Genomic DNA, 17,758 nt, shown 5'->3' on the forward strand with positions numbered 1-17,758 from the left:
GTCAATTCCAAAGTCCAACCCTAGGACTCACTTACTAACCCCATCATCCAACCATGAAGGGATTAATGATGGAATCCCCCTCATAGGAAAAACGTCACCTTATTATGTGCATGGCTTTTTCTTGCCATGTGGAACCCTCCAAAGCCATGTAGGCCCCAATTCTTTTTCATCAAAACACCACACAACAATTTATATTGTGCATGGAGTTGTGCCCCCCATACTCCTTACTGTGGAGTGGGATCCACAACCAACCACATTTTTTATAATATGTGTACATGTATAATAATTACATCATAATTACATTTATGAACTCTCCACCCTCATAGTCATTAAAGGCATATATACCCGGGCACACAAGGCCCCAAAACATGTCTACATATCTACATGGGAAAACAAGCGACCCCCCACCCAAATAACCTCAAATCACCATCCTAAATATATTTGTACATACATTTACATCATAAAAACAAGGTAGGGGTATTACATTCCTCCCCCACTTATTTTATGCATTGTCCTCAGTGCATCATATTTTTTTGTATATCCAACATGTTAGTAAAAAATATGAGGCTATTCATCCCTCATTACTTCCTACTCATAAGTCACATCCTTAAAATTGAGCACGGTGCACCGCACCTTTACCATATTGATGGATTGATTCTGGAGCACTTTAACCTTCCTATCCAAAATCTGCATTTGGTGGACCTATAAGTCTCTCCTAGGCTCCACTTGAATCATAAGCCAACCAATTACATGAATAGTACTAGGAACATACTTTTTAAGAAAATAAGCATGATACTCATCATGAACATGAATATATGAAAGAAATGAAAGCCCAATGTGAAACTGGGTTGATCCTCTCTAGGATCTTAAATGACCTGCAGTGTCTCGCTGCCAACTTGGTGCAACTAACCAATATCACTTAGCTCTTATTTTCCTTTACTTTTAAAAGAACATGTTCCCCAAATTTTAATTTTGTATGAAATATGTTATCACTTAAGAATTCTAATTCCCAAATTGCTCACATTAGTTTGATGGTAAAAGTTTGGTGCTAGTCTAGGTTTGATTTTTTGTTTTCCTTAGAGTCTGAGTCTTAGGAGTCTTGATGGTATACTTAAATAAAGGTCCACCATGCATTCTAATTCATCACTGGTCTCATAACTCACACAATTTCCACGTGTCAGCTTTGTTCAAAGGTTATTATGTGCTACAAATCTCTTTAGGTGATTTCGTAGCACATAAATCATTTTTAGGTGTTTTCGCAGCGCATAAATCCTTTTTAGGTGTTTTTGCAGCGCAACATGCTTTAGGTGATTACGTAGCGCATAATCCAGAATTTACACTGGCTGCACTACGCAATCGGAGATTTGTGCAATCCATAGCAAATATTTCCTAACTGTCAAATCTGTCAAGTTCACTTATGCTTGCATTATTCACTGTCAGCTTATACACTCCACATATCATGTCCAACTGCTTATTTCCATTATTACAGTCATTAGGGACCTTGGTACGCTCGGATTGCAAGTTCCAAGAAAAGCCAGGTATTCACAGTCTTAATTATGATTGTATTCGTTGCATGAGGAACAAGTCTGCAAGTTTTCAATTTGAATTCATTGAACACCAAGCGAGGCAGCATTCAAGCGAGGCGGTTATCAAGATTGAGCAGTGCTAGTATTTCTAACCTTTGTTACGCTGAATTCTCGTGGAAGGATCTACAGAAAGAAAAGAGCACAGGTCAGGGATATGTTTGAGTAACGAATCTGAAGGTCTAGACTTTATCCTGAAGAACGGAGAAGTTGAGCACGCGTTCAAGTAGGTTGGATGTTGGAATTTTTGCGAGAAACTCTGGGGAGGTCATGCACAAATCACCAAGGAATTTGCTTTGAATTTCACAGGACTGAATTCAAAGGTTGGGATGCTCGAATTGTAAGTATCACCAGAGGTAATATCCACTATTACTGAGATTCCAAGGGGACAAGGAACTTGGTTTAAAAATTTCAAATTTATATGACCCCCTGCAAAGAATTTCTGAAGCCAAAGTTCATTGACTCAGATTTAAACAAGTCTGTGCCTAGAAATTATGTCAAGGACTCATATGCCAATTTTCTTACCTGCATACAGAGGTACCTTACCTGTGAAGGGAGAAACAATAAGGTGTATTCATATCATTTTAAGCTTCTGTTGCATTTCACAGGAAAGATATCTCTTGATTTACCCTTCTACTTATTTCGTAGTTTAAGCAAAATGTGTGACAAGGTGCAGCTAAGGAAAGAAGCCTGTGAGACCTCATTGTTTCACCACGGCTTAGTTAAGTTGATCGTGCTGCATGAACTCTAGAAATTAGGTAGGGACTGGCCCACATTCATGTTTATGTCTGGTTTCAAGAATGATATTGGTCTCAGTCCTCAAGCTGCAAAAGGTCTTCCAACAACAACTGGTCACCAGGCAGAAACAAGATCCAGGAGGTTTGCAAAGTTGAAGGCAAGGAAACAAGTAAGGGAATCCACCAAGCCACTAATTATCAAAGATACACCCCAGCAGTCCCTTAAAGAGAAAACTCATATCAAAGAAGGTGCACATGAATCAAACACAGAAGAAGGAGTCCAAAGGAGAAGGACTAGGAGCCAGGTAGCTAAAGAAAAAGGCAAGTTAGTGATTATTGAGGAAAGCCCCGTTTCAAAGGGAGACTTGAATGATTTACTGCAAGCCATTGATATTGAAGAATCTCCCCTGGTTCAAGCAGATTTGATAGAGTCAGGAAAAGACAAGGCTAAGAGAATCAAAGCCTTGAAAAAACTCAAGTTTGATGATCAGGTTGCTCAATTTGTCTTTAAGCCAAGAAGACCCATAACGAGGAATTTCAAACACATACAAGAGACACTGCCAGGAGCAGATGAAACAGACGAGATAACACAGTCTCATAAAGGAAAGGATAAAGGTAAAGCAGTTACCCTTCAAGAAGAATATAGTGTTGAAGAGTTGAAAAGGAAGTTGGAATTGGCAAACTTTGAAATTGCTAGACTGAAGAAAGCCTCCCGGAAACATGAAATCAAGGAGGATTATTTTAACCAAATGCAAGATTGGTGGGAGGACAAAACATTTCAAATACCCGAGGTGGTCGACTGTAATGTTCAATTCCGTAGCTGGACTATCCCTGCAATAAAGGAAGCACAATTCATCAGAAAGGTCAATACAAAGCTGAGAGCTGGGATCAAAGTCATGAAAAGGAAAATTGAGGACTTAAAGATGCAGTTAAGCTAGCAGCAAGAATCTCCTTAAGGAAGTCACACATCAAGTAAGGTTATGTTCCAAATTTTGATGGTTTTCCTTATAATTTTTCTTGAAGAATCATACATTTCCACTCAGTTTTGAAAAGCTTTGGAGCAGTTGAAAAGAATGTTTAAATATAAAGAAGCTCAAGATAGAAAAATTTTGGTATTAGGCTGTGTTTTGGTGATTACATAGCAGTTTTGTAGCGCGCTACGAAACTGCTAAAGATGATGCATAACGCACAGCAGTTTCGTAGCGTGCTACGAAACTGTTGTAGCTACATAATTAAAACTCAGTCAACCAATTTTGAGGGACCGAGGGGAAATTTTTGAAAAAAGGAATCTCTTCAAAGGATCATGTAACAGGTGTCAACTTTCAACAAGGGAATAAATAGGTGGAAGAAACATATATTCGAACTCTAAACTTTTTGTTATAAAGTGATCAGAGTTACTACAGTTCATGATATGTCAGACAGCTTGGAGGAGGTCTTATATTCACACATGGAAAAGGTTGAAAACACATCGAGGACGTGGAATTCTAATATATTTTTGTATAATCAAAGAAGAATGACATGGTTCATTGGTTTCGAATATCTTTGAGGAAAACCAAAAGCAGATAAACAGGGGCAGTTTCCTACTTTTCAGGAGCAATGGAGAAGATGTGACATTAAGGGCCAGTAAGCAGCTACAAACACCTACCACAGCTAAACTAAAAGAGACCACTTGTCAAAGAACGCGGATTGATTGTAATTAATGCTATTATTAGCATGATATGGAGTTAGACTCCTAGTTGCCTTAAATCTCTAAAAAGTCTATTAGCAGTTTGTTACATTTAATAGGTAGTTAAAGTTTGAATAGGTGTCATAAGAAGTAGAATTCGAGTTCCCCTCATGTTGGAGGAGGAGTCTCAACCTTGTAAAAGAATTCTATATATAGGAGAGAGGGCAATGTACCAAGGGTTGGAAAATTTTAGAGAAATTGGAACTAATGTGCTATGTATATGACTTTGTTTTAGTAATACAAGACTTGGCTTTACTTCTTAGGAATCAGAAGGAGTTTACTGTTCAGAATGTTGTGTATCATCCTCTCTTCAGTATTTGCAGTGGTGTAGATGTGTGATTACTTATAAATCACTGTTTGTGCTCTAATTTCCTTCACATATTTATAAACTGTGTTGTCCTGTATGTTTCTGGTGTATTCTGAATGGTTAAATTTTGTATGCCCTGACTTCTATGTAAGGTTGATATCATTGTTATACTGAAACGAATTTGAATCCATAAGCCCAATGGGTACTTTCTAGTTGTGTTTCCACCACTCATATTTTTACATTCGTTTCATAAGAGTTAGCCATCTTAATCATAATCAAAGATCATTAATCCTTTGAGAGAGCCCTCTCAGGTTGGGGAGGCTAAACCTCAACCTAAAATAGGTTTGAAATAGTTAATTAAGGTCTTCCTGGTCAGCAGCCTTCCAGGGTCTGATTTTGAGATAACAAAATCTATGCTTATCCGCATAAATGTTCTGCCTATTCTAGGGAGCTTTCAAATTCTTCTTAATATCCCCCGCCCACTCTTCCATATACTTGAGCATTTCTAGACCAACCATAATCTCATCCACCTAATTACTCCAACTCATGGGAGTACTACACCTCATTCCATACAAGGACTCAAATGGGTTTATCTTCAATGATGTATGATACTCGTTGCTATATGAAAATTATACCAAATGAAAGTAGTCCTCCCATATAGATGGTTTATCCATCATGTACATTCGTAACATATCATCAGTTATCTGATTAACCCACTCTATTTTTTCATCAAAATTTGGGTGATATGTTGTGCTAAATTAAAATTGGTACCCAATCCTTTAAATAAACCCATCCAAAAATTGGATGTGAACTTCAGATCTCTATTTGAAATAACTTCCCTAGGAACTCCATGAAGCCTAGAAATTTTCTGAATATAAATTCTAGCGATATTAGCTCCCTCATGTATTGGCCCTACCAGAATAAAATGGGAAAATTTGGTGAGTTTATCCACCACCACCATTATAGAATCATACTCCTTTTATATTCTGGGAAAAAAGGTAACGAAGTCTATTGATACCACATCCCATTTCTATTGACTTTTGTGTAGCATCACGAGATATTCTCACATGCCAAAAGGCCTCCCTGTTACACTAAATTTTGTCACCATGGCTATCAATTCGGATCTCTCGCCATCCAATGAGTGTCTCAAGTGAATCTCCTATGAAGCTTGAAGTAAAAAAATACCGGGGATAAAAGGAATTTTGGGTTGCATTGCTTAAAAACCATTTTTGAGCATCTACGCAGTTTTCCTAGCCATTACCTATGCATGTGCAATTTTTACCATTGTGGTCTGCATAATTCTACGCACTTTCTTCCACTATAAACTGCACAATCTTGTTCATCCAAGTCAAAACAAAAAAATAAAATTATAGAATCTTTGATGGAGGAATCTTATCCAAATTAGAAACCTCGAACTACTACATACCTGCACCTCATCCCTTGGTTCATGGAACTAATCTCCTCCTCTTAAGCATCATATCCCTTGAGAAGAGGAACTAGAAACCTCCTCCTCTTGCCTATAAATTAAGCATAAGACTAGAGGAAGGGGAGAGACTTGGATTTGTAAACTTATGCTACTAATTTTGGGTCTAAAGAGCTTGTCATCAAGGGAAGGAACAAAGACCATTGGAAGAGGCTTGTGACATCAAGGCAACCAGGTTGTAAGCTTGTTCTCCTTTGAATTTAATACAAAGTAGTTGTTCTTTCCTAATTGCGTCTATTTTGATGTTATTTGTGAGATTCCTTGATCACTCGCATGGTTTATAACTGATTATTGATTCAACTATATGTTGTATTTTAAGTCAAGAATTTCATTTACCTTTGACTTTATATGCGAGATGCTTTGATCCCTTTGAATTTTTTTGTCTATGCGGATCTCTTTTGGAGCGTCATGGAGAAGTTGTGGAAATCATTTGGAAAGCCTCAAAGGCATTGAGGAAAAGCTGGTTGTGGAAAGCACTGAAGGACTTCTACAAACACATCACTAATATGTAAGTGATTCTTCATGTACTACATGTATCATATTTCAATTATAGGCTAAGGAAAGGTAGCAATTATTTTGATGTTTGTTACTAGGCTTTGTTTGAAATCTAGGGAGATTCGTCTTGTTTGCAAAAGATGTGATTTGTACACCTAACAAATTGGCAGCCATAATGGGGAACGGGAGTTCTCCTTTATGTCCTATTGTGACCCTTGACACCTTTATACCCTTTTAAGAATTGAAATTCCTAGTTTGATACCTTTGTTTTTTATTTTTTCTTAAGTTTTTAAGTCTACACAGTTTTACTTTAGAACAAAGTGCAATTTTTTGCAGTTTTCCATGGTGCACAGTGCGCAACCACACTAAATTGAGCTAGTGACTTGTGCAACCCTATAATTTTTTTGAAAAAGCTAGGGTTTCTCTAATTTAAGTCCATATTTTTTATTTTTACGATTTCTTAAACTTGTTTACAGTCTTACGAAGTCTGTCAATTTGATTGGGTGTTTTGAATTTTATTTTTTATAAATTCTTAATTTGATTTCCTTTGGTCATTACTCAGAGGTTTGTCTTAGTTTCTTAACAATTTTTGCATGTTTTTGCTTTCATTTTTGCAAAAATCTCCCCCGCCACCCCCCCCCACAATCACTTGGGGGGGGGGGGGAAGAAATTGTGTCTGAGTGTTAATCGCCTTTGAGTGTCATCATTTTTTATCTTTGGAATTTTCACCCAATTTCCTTTACTTACACTCGATTGGTTCTTTAGTTACATTGGTGAAGGAAAATAGTCTTGTTGTTCTTTCACTGATTTGGAATCATCTTGTGTTTGTTTTGAAGAATTATCTTGCATAGATTACATTTGCATGGTTAGAATTATCATTCCATAACATGAACAAAGATTGTGCAAAGATTACACTTGCATAGTTTTCAAGAAAAATGTGCATAGATTACATTGCATGGTTTGGCACTTAGGGCTTTGAATTGCATTTGAAAATTAGAAGTGGTGCATTTTGGAGTTAATATTTTAAATAAGAACCTCTCTCCTTACTTTAGCTACAATTCATTGAAATGAAAAGATCACAGTGTCATGTTCGATTGCAATAAATTTTTGAATCAGGTCATAACACCATCAATTTCACATCCATTTACCCATTAAGTAACAACTAAAAAAAAACAACACTAATAAAATCAATTAGAATTTTAATTATTTTAGGGCTCTTTCCACCTACATTAGATTAGGTTGTATGGCTTTGGAATAGGGAAGTGAGTTAAATTTCCAAAGTTGTAAACAAACAATAGAATCTTGCGGTAGGGAGTAAATCCATTTATCACAGTTTGACTATGGGAATCTCCTCTTAAAAGAGATTTAAGCATGAGATCATATAAGACTCAGTGAAGTGATCAACCCCACTTCATTGGTTACGGTAGCATGATCTGCATGCATTACAAATGGTAATGAAAGGTGCTTGGGAGTCACTTGAAGGATAAACCTCATATTAACCATGTTGAGGAACCTTCAAGGGGATTGAGTTTTGTTACTCTGCCCTTTCCTATACGCCCAATCTGCGACTATCCCCCCAGGTTAAATTGTTGTATGTGGTAACCTTAGAGACCATTATCTTAGGGATTTTACCCAAGGTGGTGGCGGGGGGAAGTCTCTGTTGTACTTGGAACAAACGTTCGCTAGACTCACTTGGACCTTTTTGGAGGTTATTCTTCACTCAAGATGGCATAAGTGAAGTTACTTGCACCATATCATGTTCATTAAGCAGGTTATCAACGTAATTAGTTCCACCCACTCTATCTTTATTCGCTTTCACATTAATCTCTACAACATTGGATTTCATCAACAACTAGTGATTTCTCTATGAAAAGGTTTTTTGCATTGTTTGACTTCTTAGATTTACTAACATGTGTTATTTTCTTATTTTTACTTTTTACAGACCTTAGGTGTGGATTGTGAATATGATTTAAATTCTTAATCAAACTTATTTGATTTGAATCTAATTGAAACAATTCGAGAATTTTCCGATCAAGGAATCCCCGTTAACAAGAATCCTAGTCCTTTTCCCAACTTTGGAAATGTTGATTCTCCTTATATGGATATGTTGCCATTTCTTGGATTCCCGATAGGTTTACTCATGTGGTTGTTTTCAACTTATTTAGTCCCAAATACTCAAACTGTACCACCTCAACTAAGTTCTTTGTCTCAACAACACCAACCGTTGGTTAAACCTTTGCCTTATTCACCCAGAATATCTTCCTCCCTTTCTTCTTCTTTTCTTGGTAAAATCCTTGATGCTAGTAACCAGGTGGCTAAGAAGAAGAAGAAAGGGAAGAAGAAGGAAAAGAAGCAAGGTAAGAGAGAAGTCAACCAACCAGATTTGAGTATGGAAAATGTTGAGGAACTGTCCAAAAGAAACCACAAGCTCAAATTCCCTTGAAAATTTTTTAAGGGTGGCCAGCTTCTTATTGATTGTCCTCATATCCATCGTTGCTAAGATCAACACTGGCTGAATTACTATTTATAGCAATGCTATTTTTAGCATTTCTTGTTGCTATTTTCAACACTCCCTCTCAACAAGAAAGGAATTATTAGTAACCCCAATCCTGTCTCTGTGGAACTCAAACTTGCATTTTGACAATGCCTTAGTCAAAATATCTGCATCCTGTTCCTCGGTCGAAACATACAACAACAACATGATCCTCTTGACCACACAGTCTCGAAGATGGTGATACCAGATATCAATGTGCTTGGACCTGTCATGAAAAACTGGATTCTCATAGAGTTTGATACAACTCTAGTTATCCCAGTATATCACTCTAGGATCCATCCTCTGACAAAACGATCCCACTAGAATCTTCCGCATCCAAATGGCCTCACATGCAGCTTAACTAGTAGCCATGTATTCAGCCTTTGTTGAGCTAAGTGTGTAGGAATTTACAGGGTAAGTTCCTCAGAAAGAACACCAAAAGGACACCGCTCACAACTAGATCTCAAATCAATACACTAGTATTTTTGACGTGGTTAAAACCCTCAAAGAGGGAAACAGTCCACGGCCTGCGCCAACGTGGCTACTACAGGCAATTTATTAATCAAAGAATGAAATTTTACATAAGCTTTCTCTCATAGACGGATTACCCGAACAATGACCCTCCATGCGCTTTAAATAGAACTCATGGACCAATCGGGTGTCAAGCCATGGATCAAGTGTCGATAATACCGAGGAGAGAGTGAACCGTCGGATCACTACATATCATGACCGTCGGATTGTAAGTTACAAAATGTACAACGGTAAAGAAACACACTTTACCTAACTCTATACTAGACCAAGTTGAACTTAACTATTTCCTATGTGTCGGAATATCCTAACAAAGTGCAACTGATCTCTGTTTCCTGCTGTACCAGGAAACTACAGCTAAACCAAGGTTGAAGATTCCTCCAGAAGTGCTTTTCTAGTATGATGGACTCCTTACCCAATCTGCATCTGTGAAGCCCTGAAGCTTCACTCCCTCTATCTGTCTATACCATAATCTAAACTGAGATGTGCCTCTGAGGTATCTCAGCACATGCTTCGCTGCCTTCCAAAACATCTTGGTAGTCTGAACCATAACTTGACTCAGCCGATTCACTGCAAAGCATAAGTAGGGTCATGTGTTCACCAGATACATAAGTGAACCCACCAGCTACCGATAAACAGTAGCAGCTACTACCTTACCTGAAGTAGCATCCTCATTCCTCCAGTTCCTAGCTATAGGAGTCTGCATGGGCTTGCACTTCTCCATGTGAAAGTGCCTAAGTATCTCATTGGCATACTTGCCTTGAGACACAAATACTTCACCATCTTTCTGCCACACCTCCATGCCTAGAAAGTAGTGCATAAGGCCCATGTCCTTCATCTTGAACTCTCTTGCAAGGTCCTCCTTGCAAGACTGTATCAGCTGATCATCACCTGTCAAAATCAGATCATCGACATAAAGAAAAATGATCAATGGTTTACCTTCTACCATGATGTGGTAAAGGTTCACATCTGCTTCACTCTTGGTGAAGCCCAACCCGGTGAAATAGTTGTCGATCCTGGTGTACCAAGCACGGGGTGCTTGCTTCAGCCCATACAAAGCCCTCTTGAGTCTGCACACATGCAACTCACGATTGAAGGTCTCGAAACCCTCAGGTTGCTCAATGTACACCTCCTCCTCAATATTCCCATTGAGGAATGTTGTCTTCACATCCATCTGGTGGATCTTCCACCCCATCTGAGCTAATAGTGCCAATATCGATCTAATCGATGAGTACCTTGCTATGAGAGAAAAATTCTTATCGTAGTCGATCCCCTTGACCTGTGAGAAATCCTGGGCAACAAACCTTGCCTTATGTTTCTCAACACTGCCATAAACTGCCTGCTTTACCTTGTAAAGCCATCTGGAACTCACCATTGAATTGCCCTGAGGCCTTGGGACAACATCCCACACACTGTTCCAAATGATAGAGTCGTACTCCTCTACAATTGCATCAACCCAAACTGGTTGCTGCACTGCCTCCTCGAATGAAGAAGGTTCAGTATCTACACACTCCCCAACCAGGGCCATGTACCCAATGTACCGCTCAGGCGACCTCCTCTATTTGCGCTGAGAAGATGGTTGTCTTGCATTTTCTCGTGCATCCAGCATCAACCTATCAGCTTACCTTAAGCATTTCTGCCCGTCTCTAGAAGTCTCAGCATGAGTGGATGTATCCACTCCCAGATCATCTACATGCGGCTGCTCCACATCAATCTGAGGCTCCTCCTCCTTAGGAACTGAAGATTCCTCCTCTGCATGCAACTTGAGATCCCTCTCAAGTGACACTTGCATGGCTTTCTGCTCGTCGAACTTCAGATCCCTATGTACCACAGTCCTTTGAGTGGAAGGTAGGTACACCCGATAGTTGTGGGGTGTATCCATGTACCCCATAAGTATTCCCAACTCAGCTGTTGGGTCTAGCTTCTTCCTGGCATCTTTGGTCACATGATAGTAAACTGATGATCCAAAGATTCGGAAGTGACTTACATTAGGTCTCTTACACAGTATATGGTGCGGGCTCCTGTTCTGCAAGTATACTACTGTATTGCATGCCTCAGCCCACAAATGCAGTGGTAGGATTTGGTCATGCAACATCGCTCAAGCTGCTCCCACAATTGATCTGTTCTTCCTTTCGGATACCCCATTCTGCTGTGGGTTATGGGGTGCCGTCAATTCCCATTTAATTCCTTCTGCAACGCAAAAGTCTTTAAACTGTTGGGAGACATACTCTCCACCATTTTCGCTATGCAAGGATTTTATTTTCTTTCCAGATTCTTTCTCTGCCAAGGCTAAACTCACAAAAACTCAAGAAGGTCAGATCCTTCTTTTGCATAAAGTAGATCCAGCATCTACGAGAAAAATCATCAATAAAAATAACATAGTACCTTTGTTTAGCGGTGGAGGCTGTAGAGAAAGGTGCACAAACATCTGAGTGAAATTGCTCCAGGATTTCTCCAGCTCTACTGTCTCAATCCGGAAAGGAAGATTTCGCATACTTACCCAAGGTACAACCTTTGCATGTAGTCGTCTGCTCAATTTTTCCCTTGGGTAATCTGGTAGAAATCTGTTGCATGATCTTCAGGGCTCCATGGTGCAAGTGGCCCAGTCTTCTATGCCATAGCTCACCAATATCTTGGCTCTACACCATCTCAGCTTTGGAACTCAAAGAAGCACAATCATCTACCTCCATCTTGTAGAGATTCTTAACTCAAATCCCTATTCGCTTTGTCTGTCTAGTACTGATATGCCTTTCCTTTACTAAAGACTACATCATAGCCTTTATCTTCTAGCATAGCAACAGACACAAGATTCTTCTTCTGACCTAGTACATACTTTACATCTGTCAGGGTGAGGGGAGCTCCATGTTCCCTCTGAAACACAACCATACCTTCACCTGAAACACGGTACTTTCCATCATCGCCCATCTCAATCCGCATCTGGAGATCCTTCTCCTCCAAGGTACTGAAAATATTCTTGTCACCTGACATGTGGAATGAAGCTCCACTCTCCAGGTACCACACACATCCCACCATGGATGAAACCATGCATGTGATAAGTGATAAATCCAGCTCAAACTGTGAGGCCAGTGCCTCACCATCAGATCCCTTTGAGGAACCCTTCTTGGATTTCTTCTGTGGACAATTTGTAGCATTATGGCCCACTTCATGATAATGAAAGCATCACACTTTCGATTTGTCAATCTTCTTCCCACCATAGGAAGAACCGAATTTGGAATGGGATGCCTTCCCTTTCCCTTTCCTTGCCTTACTTGCCAAGGCTAGATTTTCCTCATCATCTTGCTTCAATGAGGATCCATTTTTGGTGCTTCTTATTATTTCCTCCTGCATAATATTCAACCAAAGTCGTTCTCAATTTGGTATTTTTTCTCTTCCATTAACCGAGTCTTGGTAGTTATGCCAACTCTTAGGAAGATTGAGGAGTGCAAGACTCACCATGTCATCATTAGCGGTCGTGATCTCTACACTTCCAAGCTCATCCCTGTAGGTGGTGAGCTTGTTTAGATATGTAGAGATCGTGTCGCCCTTTTCACATGTGATCTTACGAAGCTTGTCTTTCAGTGCCAACTTACTCTGATCGTTTTTGTTCTGATATAAATCTGTCAATGTTTTCCACATTGAAAGTGGTGTCTCCTTCCCATGGAGGCTCAAGACAATGTGGTCTCGAACTCCCTCTAGGAGGGTTCTCCTTGCTCTAGCCACACATTTCTTCCATTCCGCCAGTTGAGTAGCATCAATCAACTTGGGGACTTCTTGATCAATGAAGTCCTTTAGACTGTTATCCTCTAACGCTACCTCCATGCGATCCTTCCGAGCTATATAATTCGAGATGCCATCAAGGGCATACTCGAGCCTTAAACCACTGAATGCCATTGGTGAAATTGAGATGTGATAAGAACTCGATTTCTATTCAGGAACCACAAACTTCGAACCCCTTCTTCTTGTATATTGTTCTTCGCCTTGATCACCTTTGCTCTGATACCATGTAGAAATTCCCACTGTAGATCAACAGATTATGCAATATACTAAAACACAATACAGGATCTACTTCTACAACACCTTGCAGATGCTTAATCAGATTGAGCAAGATCAAGAGAACACATATAACTAAGAATTGAGAAATCAATCACACATAACACAGAAGAAATAACCTAGGGAAAGCCTCAGCCTAAAACCCCAATCTTTGTATTATCATACAAGTGGAAATCTTGTTCAAGTTACAAAAAGAATCAGCTCTCAAGCTATCCTTCTCTCTCTGCAATCAAACAATACAACTCACGGATTGAATAGACATAGTATATGTCCTCCTCAAGCCCTCTAAGCCTCCTATTTCCTTGTGCAGTTTTTCTTGGGGTCCAGTGAAGCCACATGTGTGAATTGGCTTCATCACACTCACTAAAACTGAATAAGTAACTGCACAATCCTCAAGGAAAGAATTCCTTCTGCGTGCAAGGAATATTCACAATGGAATATTCTAGCAACTGATAGTACACTGCCCCTCCATCTGATCTCAACTAGGTCTCTGTCTGAACTGACATGCATGAGTTATTTATGAGAGAATACTCAGTTATTTGAAGTGCAGTGGTTACATGCATGCAAGAATTAACTAACTGAACTTACATTAATTCAACAAACTGTTTGAATTAATCTAACTGGACTTGGCTCAATAAACTGAGCCAACTAATTACAACTCAATATTACAACTCATCCTTATCTCTTTAACTGATGGATAAATTCCTCAATTAATGGAGAAATTGTTGCATGTCCCGACATAGAATTCATGTTTGATTTTCCTTAACTAATTGACTCAAGATGAATTAATTAATTATTTTACAAACAGTTGCTAAGATCAAATTCGATTTTTACTTCACTATTTTAGTTTAGGGACTGACTAAAATAGGAAGGCATCCCGAAATGCTATTTGTAGAATGCTATTTTTAGCACTTCCATTTTTCCATCCATTGTTGCTAAGATCAACACTGGTTGAACTGCTTTTGATAGAAGTGTTGTTTTTAGCATTTCTTGTTGCTATTTTCAACAAAGAATATGCATCACATAAACATCGATGAAGGTGATTTTGTCAATTTTTTATCCTTAATCACTTGGAAAGATTTGGGTTCCCCTCATCTTGTGCCTGTTACACATAATCTATTAGGTTTTAAGAGAATCATTAGTGAGCCTTTAGGGATCCTTCCTAAGTTAACTATTAATCTGGAAGGAAAATTTGTCTGTATTGATCTATATTGATCTGCATCTTTCCTTTGATTCTTTACGAAGGCTTTGGTCTGTATATCATGATGGATATTTTGCATAGTATTCAATGTTTTTGCGCTCTGGGATATGGTAAGGGAAGTGAACAGGAGACATGAAAAAATATTGTGTAACAGATGCCCCCTAAAGAATGAAAGAAGAACAGGGAGTGATGGCTGAGGTGCTTTACAAGTCAGTGCAAGGACAAAAACAACATCGTTGGGAGACCTAGAAATCAAGCATATACATATACATATCTGAAATCTATGATGATCATGCCTAACAATAAATGAATAGGCATCTAACGATATATGAATCCACGGTATGGACACAACCATCCGAATAAGAGGGATCATGTGAAAAGATCTTCGGTATGGTTGCAACCATCCAAATAGAAAGGATCATACATATGGACCCACGGTATGGTCGTAGCCATCCATCTAGCAGAAACATGTACACAATCATGAATGAATCATAACTCCACGCAACCTGGATTCTATCAGAAAAAATCTAGGGTCTTGCGCTCCATCTCAACCCGACCAATGTATGAATCCTAACATGTGAAAAGATGTGTCGAAGTCGAACATGATACAAAACCACATGATTATCGTCAATGATGTAAACCATTAACAGGCACAAGAGAAACCACCAATAATTATAATGGCTCTCAAGGTACAATCAGTACAATCCATGAATGTGAATAATTGAATTGAAGTCAAATACACGTGAGTCATTCAATCGAAGGTCAATGATGCAAAACCTATCGTCGAATGTGAAGAACTTTCCATTGAGGCATGCAAGCTCTAAGGTACTCGAAGGGAGTTTCTATATCATGTTCTTGGATAATGAGATAAAGTCGACAAGAAGTGATTCGTCGAAGGAGGTCCATAATGAATCCCACATCAACGACACGAAACAAAGGATGTAGAAGAGTAAATAAGTAAGATTTAGGACTATAGAATAAAGTCAAAGAGTGTACAGGTGGTAAAGAATTGTAGATGGGACTTCTTTTGAACATATCGGCGACACAACTCTGGAGTTTGGTAGCATTGGACTCAACATAAGATAAGAAGTCATGATGATGGAACAATATAATTAGATGACAAGAAAAATGGATTTACCAAACCCAAGAAGGAAAATGACGGAGCGAGGATATCCCAAACCTGACACGAATAACATATGATTCTCATGTTCAAGAGCGATATGTTGACTTTACAAGATACAAAAGACAGACACTTTCACTTTCCCCCCACCATTTCTGGCGAGTGCCCCATATATTTTGATCGAAATATTGAAGGGGATAGCATATGCTTGCCATATAAGTTCACCCCTTGGATGAATCCATCGTAGTAAGTTTTACGAGCCCTAGGAATGAGGAACTCTATCTCATCATGGTGACAAGCCCTGCGTCATTTAAGTTTTATGAGTCTGATGGAGGTGAAACTCGACATCTTTTTCATGTTTAGAAAGTTTGAAAAAGAAGTGAAAAAAGAAAAATCCAAGAGCCCATTTTCAGAAATCGTCTCTCGAATCCAAAAAGGTAGAAAACAATATTCAAGAGAACCCCTTAGCCATGTTAGATTAATGTATTCCTTTTTTGTAGCTAGTCTATATCAGTCTAGAAAAGGGTTAAACTTACACTGAGTAGATTTCTTTTTATTTACTTTTACAAGTTCGAAAATACAAGTGCTCGAAAATATTTTCATATTTTGAGAGTCAGAAAAGAGTTGAAGGATGACTCCGCCTAGAAGAACGAGTGGTATAAAAGGATAGCAACTGGTTTCGGTCATGATGAAACTTCTCAAAACATGTAAAGCTCAAGATGCTGCCTAATAAGAAAACTCATTGCAAATGTTCCTTAGGCAAAGGTAAAACAACCAAGTAAAAGTGAATGATCAGACAAAGAGATGGTGGCGATGGAATGGACAAACCAAAGCTCATCTCGGAAAAAATCGGCTGATAAAAACGGAAATAACGATATGTAAAAAAGGGAAATCGTTTCATTTTTACACAATATTGAAACATGGGAAACTATGCTTAAGTATACTTTAAGATGGTTTCATTTTTTCACAAGGTTGAAGCATGGGAAAAAGTATGCTTGGGTTTGGTTTCATTTTTACACAAGCTTGAAACAAAGATAAACTATGCTTGAGATGAGTGTGCATGCCCCCAGCATAATGACTCAATTTGAGGAACATGCCCCCCAAGCTTCATTTCATTCACCTAAGTAGACTACTGGTTACTAACAGGTGTATGGAATGAAGGTTTACTTACGATATCGAGCGAAAAACTCGACTAGAATTTTATGAGATCTAATCAAAGACTCGAATTCGAAGGGGATTTGTTTCATTTTTTAATGAGATTGACACAAGAAAGGAACCATGCTCATGACACCTTGTTTCATTTTTTACTGAGAACCATGCTCATAACCTATTTCATTTTTTAATGAGGTTGACATAGTAAAAGAACTATCTGCATAACCTATTTCATTTTTTAACGAGGTTGACATAGTAAAAGAACAATCCTCATAGCACCTATTTCATTTTTCACTGAGGTTGACATAGTAAAATAACTATCATCATGGCCCTTGTTTCATTTTTTAACGAGCTTGGCACAAGAAAATGAACTCTACTCCATAACTTATTTCATTCTTTAACGAGCTTGACACAAGACAAGGAAATCTGCTTGAAACCCTTGATTACAGACCAAAAGAGGCCATGGATTCCAAGAGGTTCTCATTAGATGGAGAACAACACTATGGAAATGATACATATCTAGGGATCCAAATGAAAAATCGGGCTCCAATGATGGTTGATTGGGTGTTGATTCAGGACCAATGAATGTAAGCTGATCAATGATAACAATTGTTTCTTCATGCAGGAAACACATCACATGAAAGAGAGAAGAGATAAAAGCTTCCATGACATAAACATAGTCAGAACCAAGGAGTAGATTAAAATCTAAAGGGACTTGGAAAACCATCATGTCTATATAGACAGGCTTTCCTCCCAAAGTAGTAGGTAACTTAGTGTTGTGGTAAAAACACAACCCCCCCATTTTTGACTTGTTCACTTCAAAAAATGGGGACCCTTTCTATA

This window comes from Pinus tabuliformis, chromosome 8 (genome assembly GCF_031772625.1).
Source record: "Pinus tabuliformis cultivar Carrire ecotype Pingquan chromosome 8, CPIR1, whole genome shotgun sequence".
In the NCBI taxonomy this organism is placed as follows: Eukaryota; Viridiplantae; Streptophyta; class Pinopsida; order Pinales; family Pinaceae; genus Pinus; species Pinus tabuliformis.